This window comes from Sciurus vulgaris (genome assembly GCF_902686455.1).
Source record: "Sciurus vulgaris genome assembly, chromosome: 5".
Taxonomy (NCBI): Eukaryota; Metazoa; Chordata; class Mammalia; order Rodentia; family Sciuridae; genus Sciurus; species Sciurus vulgaris.
This window is the reverse complement of record NC_136465.1, coordinates 85,934,127-85,946,856: the sequence shown is the minus strand read 5'-3', so window position 1 is coordinate 85,946,856 and position 12,730 is coordinate 85,934,127. Positions and strand designations below refer to the sequence as shown.

The window sequence follows — 12,730 nt, the reverse complement described above, 5'->3', positions numbered from 1 at the left end:
TAACCCTCCCCACAAAAAAAGGAATTCAAATTAACAGTTCAAATTAACAGTATCTCTTGTTCATCCTTGTATTTCCATTCCCATTGGAAGTTTGTAATCAAATACTATCTTTATTCGCCCTAGGAGCAACATTAAGAGTTCAAACGCTAGCTTCAAGTATATAAGGTCCAAGTCTCATTTTCACTGTTTTCTAGCTGTATAAACTTGAACAAATGCCTAACTCTCCAAACAGGGGTAGAATAAGATGAAGGAAAAACAAGAGAATTACTTGATAATAAACAAGAATGAGAACATTTTTAAAAACATAGAAAATTAAATGTATTTATAAAAATGCAGAGATTATGAGACTATATTTTAAAATATCCATTTATATGTTACTTATAGGAAACATACCTAGAACAAAGTGAGACAAAATAATGTGAAAAATTAAATGAACCATGAAATGTCAACCATAGGAATATATCAATGTAGATACCATTATAGAATCCTAAATCCTAAGTAGAATTTAAAGCTTTATCTTTCCTTAGTTTTTATATTATAAATTCTGTAGCAGTCTGTAGATATTTAATTGAAAATATTTTGTACAAAAGTCGTTGGCATATATGCTGGAAATTTCAGTCAGAGATTTGGCTTGGAAATGACTATATTCAGGGGATTAAATGCTGGGGTCGTTTTCTCCATCTTTTGGCTATAGTATCCTCTTCATGTTGCTTTAATTCAGCAGATAGATTATCTCCACATGGCAGAAAGGATATCCACTGTCAGACCCATTTGCAATCTGCCAGCTTACCAATTGTAACAGGTATAAAGGCAAGGAGACTTCTCTCTTCCCATGCCCACACAACAACCTTGGGACAAACTCTGTTAGGACTTGCCAAGGGGAAGTCTATGGATTATTTCTGCCTGGGACACATGCCCAACTGTTTGACCATAAGGAGACGAAGCACTGTGACTGAGAACCACTTGGATTATGTGCTTTGTGTAGGTGGAGCTGTTCTCCAAAAATGAGGAGTACTAAGCCAGAAAAAATAACTATACTATACCACTTTTTATTGACTACAGTTTTAGTAGGGCAATAACAATAAATGTCAATCCTAGAGTGTAAGTGAGTGAAGTTCAGTAAGAAGTTCTTTTTCAAAAATATGCCACAGGTCTGTGGAATAAAAAAGTACTCCTGTGCCATACCTAGGTCCAACCGTTAGATGTGAAATTTTAATTCATTTAGTATATGTTTTAGGCAGCTTTTTTTGCTGCTGTGACTAAATGATCTAACCAGCACAATTATAGAAGAGAAGTTTATTTGAGGGCTCATGGTTTCAGAGGTCTTAGTCCATACAAGGCCAGCTCCATTCCATGGGGCTCAAGGTGAGGCTGAACATCATGGTGGAAGAGTGTGGCAGAGAGAGGCAGCTTGCAAAATCAGGAAACAGAGAGAGGCTGCGCTCACCTGATACAAAATATATACTCCGAAACCACACCCCAATTCCAATCTCCTCCAGCCACGCCCTATCACTTCAACTAATCCCACCAGGGATTAATTCACTGATTGGGTTAAGACTCTTACAACCCAATCATTTCTCCTCTGAACCTTCCTGCATTTGTCTCACATGTGAGCTTTTGGGGGACTTCTCACATCCAAACCATAACAGCTTATCACTTCTGTAAGAAGTTTTTAGAATGCTGTAACAACAGTAGAGAGCTGACCTCTATCTTCTTGCTATCTTCTGTAAGGATTAGTGAATAAAACATATTTATTTGAAAATGCAAAAAGTGTGAATTAATGATGTTTTAAATTATTTTTTTTCTGGCTTACAGACATTTTTCAGTATCATACAATAAGTCTTAAAACAGTATGCCACTTTTTTAAAGATTTTTTGAAGTGAGTTGGTGTGACTCTCTCCTTTTCTTTCTTTCTTTTTTTCTTTAACATTTCCCCCACACAATGACATTTATGGGCAAATGAAATTAGTCTTCAATGCCTTAGGTTCCAGTGATCAGATTACAGGGTATTTATTAATGCTGCATTTTTATTGACTCGGGTAAACCCTTTAGGCAAAGGTCACAAAGTTCTATAACTCTTAAGTGTAACAAAGGAAGCCAAAGGATACCTACAGATTACAGTAAAAAATGCTAGTATTCAGGGAAAGAAAAGTGAACATGGCAGAAATTGAAAGCATGGGGATGAAGCACAAGAATTTATAATTTGTCATACTAAATGAATAATGTGTTCTGAGGATTACTGCCGCTCCCAGCCCGGGTTGCTCCAAGCGGCTCCCCGCCGCTTCTTGCTCTTACAGCCGTACCAGCGGGACAAAAGACAGGTACTCTTCAGAAGTTCATGAAGCAGCTTCCTGTTTATTCAGATAACACCCTCAATATATAAGCAGTCTCATGCATAAGCAATTGTAACCAGGTATGTCCATCCAATCCTGTTAAAGTAAAGCGATCACGAGCTCAAGCATACATGTAAAGTATATCTGTCCACGCGCTAGGCAGCTGAACTGATTATCAATACAGCCAATTGTAAACACTTCCTGCCTTTCTCCAGGCATAATCAGGATGCCATTTGCTCTCTGCCAGTCGCCATCTTTAGATGCACGTGGCGTAACCCTGGGCCCGGGTCTCCCCCGCCACAGTGTTCTGATGGGAAAAAATCTAAATACTTTAAGATTCTAAAAGATATTGACATCCCTAAGATGGTTTAATTATTCTTAAATATCATCATACATTGGCTATGCTCATTTATTCTACATTTTTTAAACTTTTTAAAGCAGGTTGCATAGTAATAGAAACTTCCAAATAAAGTGGAAATTAATAGTATAAACTTCTAAGTGATTGATTTACTTGAGATTTTTTGTATTCATTCTAATTAGTCCTCAGACACAGTGACCACCATGACCTTTGCTAGTGAAATGATAGTCTCCAAGCTGTGCTCACAAGAACACTAGAGTTCAGTAAGAGGTGATTCAGGATTTCCCTCACATGCAGACTTTAAAATATATCTGGAAAATGGCATAACATTAAGGAATCTTAGTGTATATAAACCAAGCAACAGTAATTAAAACCCCAACAGTAAAGAAAATTTGCATCACATTAAAAAATAAATAAAACGGTAATAGGAAATTTTGATCCCAGTCTATTGAATACTTAGTACAGGACTAGCCCTTGTGCCACAACACAAAGCAAAACAAAATAAAGAAGAAAAACTCCAGGGAATTAAACCATATTGTCAAACTCTCTTCACAGATACTGAACAGACAGAACAGGGCTGAAATCACTGAAAGAAAGAAAACAAGTGGAGCATGTGCTACAAATGTCAGGCTTTCTTAGTGCAGGCACTTTCTAGACCAAAGTGCAGAGAAGGGATTCCAGAAGAAAATCTTTCTGAGATAAGGAAGGCTGAGATGGTTAGAGTTTTCAGGATAAATTGTCCAAGACAAAAGTGACTACAGAGAAGATATATCTAGAACTCTTAAAAGAGGAGAATCCCTTTTAAGCTCTGACTGAATAATGAGATAAATATGCAAGCTCATTCCTATGGAGACATGTTTGAGGTCCCAAGGGTTGAAAAACACCACATTGAATATCCAGGAAATTCAATGAATATTTCAGAAATGCCATGCTTTTGAACAAGGACTAAACTAACACTCCAGATGTACTACAAAAGCATAAAAACAAGTTTCAAAACGATTAAGGTGATTGGCAAGTAAATTACTGATCTGAAGAGCAAGGCCAAATACTACAGGAAGGCAGCAGGATACATACACTGAACAATATACAAAATGTTCAGGAACCAATTAGTAAATACTAAATAGGCAAAACAGCAAAAAAAAAAAAAAAAAAAAAAAAAAAGACATAATCAGGAGAAAATTCAGGTAACAGAAACAGAATCAGAAATGATAGGGATAATTCAATTAGCAAAGACTTTAAAAGAGCTAAATCAAAATGTCTAAGTATTTTATTATTATTATTATTTAAGACCTTTATTAACAGGTGCTTGCAGTTTGTTGACTTTTGTTGAAACAAATGAGTTGTAAACTTTTATTACAAAGTAAAAATGAAGTTCTTAAAAATCTCAACTTGACCAGATATGAAACAATTTAAAAACCTTTGATGGTGTATTGAGAGAAACCCGACTTTTTTAAAAAACACATTTGTCATTAACAAAAAGAGACGTCTTTAGGTAAAGATAATAAAAACCCCACGCTGCAGAGATAATGCAGAGAGTTCTAGTAATCTGGTCAATGGGCAAAAAGCAAGCACCTAAGGTCTTCAGCTCCAATCTTTTGTTCATTTCTCATTGTTGGAATTAAAAATATGGAACGCTTCATCCTTGTGCAGGGGTCATGCTAATTTTCTCTGTATCAATAGTATATGCGCTGTCGAATTGAGTACTGTTTTAAGTATTTAAACAAGAGCATGACATGGAAATGAAAGAAATGTAAATTAGAAAGACTCAAATGGACCTTATAAACTTGATCTATCTGACATGGACAGACTTTGCAGGGCATCAGTTTTTCTCAAAGACATATAACCTCAAAACATGGCAACAGAAATTATACAAAGAAAAAAATAAGGAGAAAAAATTAAAAGACTGAAAAAAAATTAGCAGTCTCAATGAGCTCTGCATAAGATTGAGGAACCTACAACATATTGATAAGTTGAATCTTCTAAAGATGGGAAGGAGACAGATAAATATTTGAGGAAGAAATAGGTGAAAATTGTCCAATAAAAATATCAATCATGAAACACAAAAAAGTTAATGAAACTCCAATATCATTACACAAAGATACCTCATAATCAAACTGCTGAAAGTCATCAGTAAAGGAAAGATAACAAAGGGGGAGGGGAACATTACCTATAGGGAATAAATTTATATGACCACTGATAGGTAGAATTTAAGCCAGAGGCAATAAAAGGAAATTTTTAATTTACTGGAAAGATGCCTTATAAGAATTCTATACATCATGGATACCTTTGAAAATCTTTGTCAAAATGATGTTATATAAAAATATACCAAGGTTTGAATGTTTTTTCCATAAGCAAAAACTAGACCAAAATTAGGAAAAAGTAAAAAGGGGATTCCCATGAAAACAGAAGAGAGATCAGTAGAGGAAAAGATTGAGGGGATGGCAGGAGGGATAAAAAATGGATGAAGAGTGGAACAGAATTGAACAAACTATCCTATGCACATAGATGAATATACTACAGTGAATGCCATTGTTTCACATATCTATAAACCACTAAATTAAAAAAAATCTATAAATAAATAGAAAACTAGTAGAGTGAAGGAAAGGGAACAGGGAGAGGAAGGAGAGGAGGGGAAAACAAAATAATGGTGACTGGGTAGAACAAATTGTGTTACATGCTTATATACTTGTGTCAAAATGAACCCCAATATTATATATGACCACAGCATAAGGGTATGTGACAGGTAGAACATGTGCTTAGTGTGTACAAGGCTCTCATTTCAATTTCCAGCACCAAAAGAAAAAAAAGAAACAAACAAAAGTTGAAAGTACATAGTGATAGCTTCACTGAGATGAAGAAAATTTTATGTTATACAAACTAGGAAGATTTCATTAGATATGCAAATAAAAATATTTTCAACCAAAAATAGATTTAATATATTCACTGGTATTTATCATATGTAGAAGTATAATAAATAGAAGTAGTAACACAAAAGTGAAGAAAAGAAAAATATGTAATATACTGCTATGTATGTAAATGATACAATATTTGAAAACTGTAGTAAATTCAAAATATATATTTTCAACACTGCAGTAATGAAACATACAGTAAAAAAATGATTTAACAAAAACATCAATAGAGAAGATAAAATGAAATAATAAAGATTTTCAAGTAATCCCAAAGAGAAAGGAAAGATTAAAATCAAAACAAGATAGATAGGACAAATAGAAAAGAAATAGCAAGGGCAAGATATAGAATGAAAAACAATATCAATAATTAAATTAAATGTGAATGGAGTAAACATTCAAACCAAAAGGGAGAAATTATCATATTTCATTAAAAAATAAAATTCAATTATTTACCACTCACCAAAAAAGCATTTAAATATAAAAGCATTCAGCAATAAAAAGGCACAATCTACTGACACATGCAACAACTTGAATGAAGCTCAGAGGTATTTTTTAATGAAATATCCATATACAACTGAGAGCATACTGTATATTTTCACTGAAATGAAATTTCAGAATAAGGAAAACCCATCAGATCAGTAACTGGCTGTGGCAAATATAAAGTATGGAATTTACTGCAAAGGAGTTTGTGGAAACATTTTACATGACAAAAATGGATACCTGGATTCAATGGTGCTTGCTGTGGAACATATAAACACATCAAAATGTACACTTAAAATGGGTGTATTTCATTTTATGTAAATTTTATTTTGATGAAGCCCATGAATAAAAAGAAAAAAATTAACAACTATAAAAACTGCTCTACAGCAAGTAAACAATTTAACTACTGAATTATTTCTCAAATTCATCAAGACAGTTAATTTGGAAATCAAAATAATTTCCAAAGTGATTTGTGGCAACTGACCTAATATCCAATGTGTTGAGATTTAAAGTAATGAGAATTGGAAACTATTTTAATGACAAGAACTAATAGTTTACTCCATGGCTAAAATGCAAGTAAGACATGTCTACTAGTCATTTATGGATTCCACACAGTCCATGTTCTTCATTATATATAGCTTCATTTCCGAATGCCAGCAAGCATGCATTTTAATGCATGGCTCTCTGATTTCTCTGCAGCTGTTGTCTTCCAGTAATTATGAAACAAGAGATTTATTGTGTAAAGTTGTGTTCATGCCAAAGCAAAAGTTTCCATTGATTTCACATTCCTAGAGGCTGAAGAGCTTTAAGTAAGAAAGGTGATTTAAAATTGTAAAAATCTACAGTTGCTTAATTTCCAAGGTCCTGTGTTTTATAACAACCAATGAAATGTCTGTTTATTTAGTCCTTCATTGCAATTCATAAAATTTTAACTGAGGAAGAACTGTCACATTTACACCAGTATGTTTTGCCTAATAGGGATGTGAAGAGTGAAAATCTATAAACATGATCTAAGACAGTTGATATTTTTCTGCACAGAATTAATTTTAAGGCTTAAAAAGCTATATCATAAAAAAGATGAAATAATCAACTTTCATAGAATATTTTAAATCTTATTACAAGAATGAAAATTATTAACAAGTAGAAAAAATAATGTAACACATATGAATTAGGAAAGAATGTGCAAAAAATCCACAATGAAACCAAAAGAACATAAAGAAGTAAAAATTAAAGAGAAAAATGTAGCAAAGAAGTTTTTAAAGTTCAAATAGAATTAAGAATAAGGCCTATATAGATATTTAAAGAAACCCTATGAATATAGGAAATATAAGACAGAATTGTCTGATTAATTAATGTGGGGGAAAACAGTAGTTTACAAAATGCACCAACATATATATTGACAATTAAATATTTTACAGTTCAACTCAGTGGAATAATGATAATTTTATAAGATCTTGAGTGGTATGCAAATATTAAGGCACTATTCCAATATCCCAAATAAAAACTCCGGGTCCTTTTGAAGCAAAAGACAAAGGATTTATTCTGGCCAGGGCCAGGGAAGCAAAAAGCAGAGTAGTTCTGCAGTCTCCCACATCTGCATGGGGTTCTACAGCCCCTTAAAAGCTGGAAAACCACAAAGAAAGGGGAAGAGAAAGGGTGGCAGTTACATAAAACATATTTTCTCAGAAATCATGAGTACATGTTCAGAAGGGCAAGCTTACATCCTACAAGTCAAGGATATTGTGGTCAGGGTGCAAGTGGGTGAGGGTGGAGGTGTTAGCTTCTATGTGAGTGGGCTCATGAGGAAAAGGGGGGCTCATTTCACACAGGGTGAAATGTCTGAACAAAATGGGGTCACCTTGGCTTAATTTTTAAACCAGCCCATAACACAAACTATGCATGCATGGACTAACATTCCTTTGCAAATGAAATTTTCTGAAAAAACACCTATATTCATTCATCATTCATTTATATATTGTCTGTGGTCACTTTTGCACCTCAAGGATAGAGTTAATAAGAGTTACAGCAGAGATCATAAGGCCTGCAAATCTAAAATTTACTATCTGACCAATTAAAAAGAAATCTTGCTAACCCATGGTATAGAAAGCAAAATAGATATAACGAGAAGCATTTATTCAACAATGACAATATTAAGTAGTTCTGTTAGAATTGTGGTTGCTTTCCGTGGTAGGATTAACTTACCTTTAATTTCTGCTGTTAGTGAAAAAGTAAGCAAGCTATAAAATATTCTTTGCTAGTGTTGGGAGGGTGAGGAAGAGAAGAAAAAAGCCAGGGAAAAAGAATCCGAGAAAGAAATTCTATTATTACTAATATAAACATCGACAAAGTTGTACTACTTGTTATTAATACATGAAATCTGGAGAGTTGTATATTTCTAGAATACTCTTTGACTTCCAGCTTTAACTTTTTATTTTTATTTGAAGACCATTGGATCATCCAGTGAATCTTTGGGAACTTTCCCTGAGAAAATGCACATAATCATATACAAATTTTGTTTCCGATTTGGTTCAGTATATGAACCCTACACCACTACTTCAGGAACCCTCCTACTGATGACATGTCAAGAATTCCCGAACTAAATTAAAGCATATTCATAATCCCAGTTCATCATGGGATGAAATATATTTCAGTCTTAATTCCTTCTTCTTTTGCATATCACAAATAAAGATGTTTCTTTAAAACCACAAGTAATTGTATATTGCTAAATAAAATTAAAGGAAGAGGTGATAGATTTTTAAGAATGATTAGTGTACTTAAAATAATCAATTATTAATTATCTAAAATAATTAAATATTTCATTTAAAATTAAAATTCTTGGGCTATATCCATCTTTGAGCTTGCAAAAAATATTTGCTGTTAGCACATAACTTTCATTTTAACCAAAACTTTCCTAAATATAGTATATTATCCAGGTTATCCAGAGAAACAGAATCAAGAGGTATGTGTACTGTGTGTTTGTGTCTGTGTTTGTGTGTAGACCTAGAGAGAGAGAGAGAGAGAGAGAGAGAGAGAGAGAGAGAGAGAGAGAAAGATAGAGATTGATTTTAAAGAATTGTTCAATGAGATCGTAAAGGCTGGCAGGTCGGAAATCTACAGAGCAGATATATAGGATAGAGAACCAGGAAAGAGTTGATGTTGCAGCTGTGTCCAAAAGTAGTCAGAATTCCTGGCAGAATTCCCTCTTCTTGAGAAGTCAATCTTTTTTCTATTAAGACCTTCAACTGATTAAATAAGTCCCTTCATTCTAACTTCCAAGATTAATACTCTCCTCACATGAACAATAGACTAGGTGGTTAAATTGTTGATTCTTAAGACTGTGATTCCTTGGAGAATCTTATTTACTACATCTAAAATAGGGTTCTGGGTATTTCTTTGAAATCCCTGGGTGCTTCACATGTTCAGTCAGAATCAAGAACCATGGGGTTAAGTAAAGTTTTATGACAAAACACTTTACATACTTTGAATTGCTAAAATGCATTTTGATACAGGCTCATAAGAGGATGTGTTTCATTTGCTGAATTTGTCAAATACATTTTATCAGTGAACCTTTCTTCTTGAACAGTCTTTTACCATTTAGGGAATCAATGTTTCTTGCAGTGGATTGGGATCTGCTGCTCTAATCCAACACTCATTTACCGAAGAGAAAATGAAAGGTCAAGTGTGTTAAGGCATTGCTCAGGTCACACATTTTAATATTAGCAGAAGCCAATCGAAAACAAAATCCTCAGTTTTTCTGATGCTCTTTGACTTCTTTAAGAAATAACTTAATATTATTCCTTATAACTCTCCATTCAAGTTTCAGCTATACCCAGATCATTGCAATCAAAACCATTGTGAATTTAGTTGGAGAATTCTTCATTGCTGTGGTGGATAGGTACGGAGTTTACTTGGAATGCACTGTGACAGGGGATAATTTATCCATCTCATAACCATCCCTCTAAAATATCACTTTAGTTGCCTGAATGTCGGCTTCCTAGTCAATGTTGACTGCTGAGGCTCTGACAGAATGACAGTCCTTAACTGGTTAATCAGAGGGTGTAAATGATGTAAAGGTGACAGTCACTACTCTATTAGCGGTCCCACAAGAAAGCTAAGAACATCTACCCATAGTTTTTGAAAGAGATTTATAAGAACTAGGACAATCTTCATCATGATTTCAGAATGAAGAATTTAAATAATTTGAAAATGCTGACTCTTCGTGACCTAAATGTTCTCCTCATAGCTGCTCAAAGATACCAATTCTCATGTGAGGTATGACAACATGATTGTTGTGCTTCTTTATGGGGTATTCAAAATAAGTTTCTAATAACATTTACATTGCCAGACTTTTCAAATAAATTACTTAAAAATAAATTTCATGTGATTCAAGTGTATTACAAAATTAATTATCCCTTTTTAATATTCCATTTTGAATTACAATCATGAATTATAATAACCTGATGCAGGCTAACTTGGTAAAGAATAGAGTTACTTAGCTCTTGGTTTTGGAGGTTCGCAGGCAGGCGCTGGACTTTGGCTCAGCTCTGGTGAAGACCCCTTGGCTGCACCTCATCATGGTAGCAGTGGATGGGTGAGGAAGAGAACATTGCCAGGTGTCCTACAATCCTTTCCACGGATGTGTCCCCAACAGACCGAAGGTAGAAGAGAAGGCCCCATGCTCCTCAAGAGGTACTTTTAAAAATCTTTCTTTCTTTCTTATGCCTTTGATAGCTACAGTTACCCAAAAATCTCATGCCTGCTTGAAGACATCTGCTTTGGCTGCAGTGGTACATCCTGGATATCTGAGTCCCGCAGCAAGACCCCCTACCAATGACTAAGCATAAAGTCAGTAGTTCTCTGGCAGGACGCAACATTACACATACGTGAGCTCGCCTCTTTTCTCTCTCCGGGTTTTTTTTTTTGTTGTTGTTGTTGTTTTTATAAACAGCTTGCTTTCTTCTACCCTTATTGGCAAAGTCTGAGTATTGTTTTCCTCTCGTGTTATAGCACAGGTCTACTAAAATTTCTTTCCAATGGTCTTAATTTTGCCCATGCATGGTCTCTATCTCAAGGAGAGCAGGCTGAGCTGCTTACACTTAGAGCTGGGAACACTAAGGCTGCTGGCACTGAGAATGGCCTGCAGCTATAGCTGGTGACACTGAAAGCAGCCAGAGAATTGTGGGAAGCAGGAGAGAGTTGCCTAAGCCGCTATTCCTGGCTGCTAGAAGAGTTTCCACTTGCAGGAGAACCGCAGAGGGCCTGAGTAAGAGCAAAAGGCCGTGGACATTCGAAGCTCTGAACTGCTAACAGTCAGGAAGCTTCACTAGGCCTATTCGTGATTTCTATCCAAACGGAACAAAAGAATCTTCAGTCAGTGGTCACATAAAGACCTCCCGCTAGGCCCCACCGCTTAAAGGTTCCACACCATCTTCTACTGCCACTTGGGATACCAAGCTTCCAACACATAAACTCTTGGGAGACATTCAAATTACATCCAAACCATAGCATTCCACTGTTGACCTCCCAAAGGTCACATCTGTCTCAGAGTACAAAATGCATTCATTCCATCCTCAAGAGTCTCAGTCTTAAAAGTTTCAGCATCATCTAAAAGTTCAGTCAAAAGTCTCCTATAAAACACAGCAAAGTATTTCAGTTGTGAGTCTCCATAAAATTAATAAATAAATTAATAACACACTTCCAAAATGCATTGATGGAACAGGGATATGATAAATATTCTGAGTTCCAAAGGGAAAATGGGGAAGTAGAAAGTAATAGAGCAAGGACCAAACCAAGATTGAAAAAGCAAAACCAAAACCAGCAGGGAAGACACTGAATCCTAAAAACTCCAAGTCCAGCATCTTGTCCTTATTGCTAAAGAGATGGGCCCACAAGGTCCAAGGCAGCTCTTCCCCTACTGAAGCTACCTAAAAGGTTAAACTTGTCCTTTGCAAATTTGCTTTTTTTTCCCGCCTCATCTTTACGTGGCATTCTAAATTCAAAAGGAAAGCTGCACCTACAGAAACAAACAAAACATCAGTAACCACCTAATCTTTCCTTAGCTTACAGAACCAGGATCATCTGGTGTCCTTCAGAGAACATCAGAATGTTTGTCAAAGTAATGTACCACAGCAGGATTAATGAGTATTCTAGCACTCATTAATTGACTTCCTTAAATTTCCATATAAACTCTTCACTTGTGGTTGTTAGCTAAGATGGTCCAGTCAGCTAAGTTATTGTAATGAAGTTCTTATTCTACCACTGCCTTGGCTCTCAAGTAATTGACTTTCCTCATGTGCAGGCAAAGGGAACTTTTTTGCCCTAACACTATGGATTTGCTGGCCTATGGGTCCTCTCATTGGCTGACATGACATGCAGTTTTTTTTTTTGTTTGTTTTGTTTTTCCTGTTTGTTTGTTTTTAGATATGCATGACAGTAGGGTGTATTTTGACATATTATACATGCAAGGGGCACAACCCATAGATGAGTCATCATGTCCCTGTTTATGGTAAATTCCATTACTATGACAACAACTGCCACTGAGGACTTATTGCCATGGCAACTCCTACCACAGGTTCTGTATTCTAATTAGGTAAAAATAAAGTAATCAATGGGTCATCAATTAGGTCAATGGGAAGAGGAATGAAGTACAC

At 35.1% G+C, this 12,730-nt stretch overlaps 1 long non-coding RNA gene across 1 annotated transcript in view; it reads left to right on the top strand.

Moving 5' to 3' along the window:
- Positions 1-10,939, top strand: part of LOC306662031 — a 39,348-nt gene extending 28,409 nt beyond the window's left edge. Inside the window, exon 4 of the long non-coding RNA XR_013764042.1 lies at positions 10,600-10,939. This is a non-coding gene — a long non-coding RNA (uncharacterized lncRNA). The remainder of the gene's footprint in view (positions 1-10,599) is intronic.
- Positions 10,940-12,730: the final 1,791 nt, after the last annotated feature.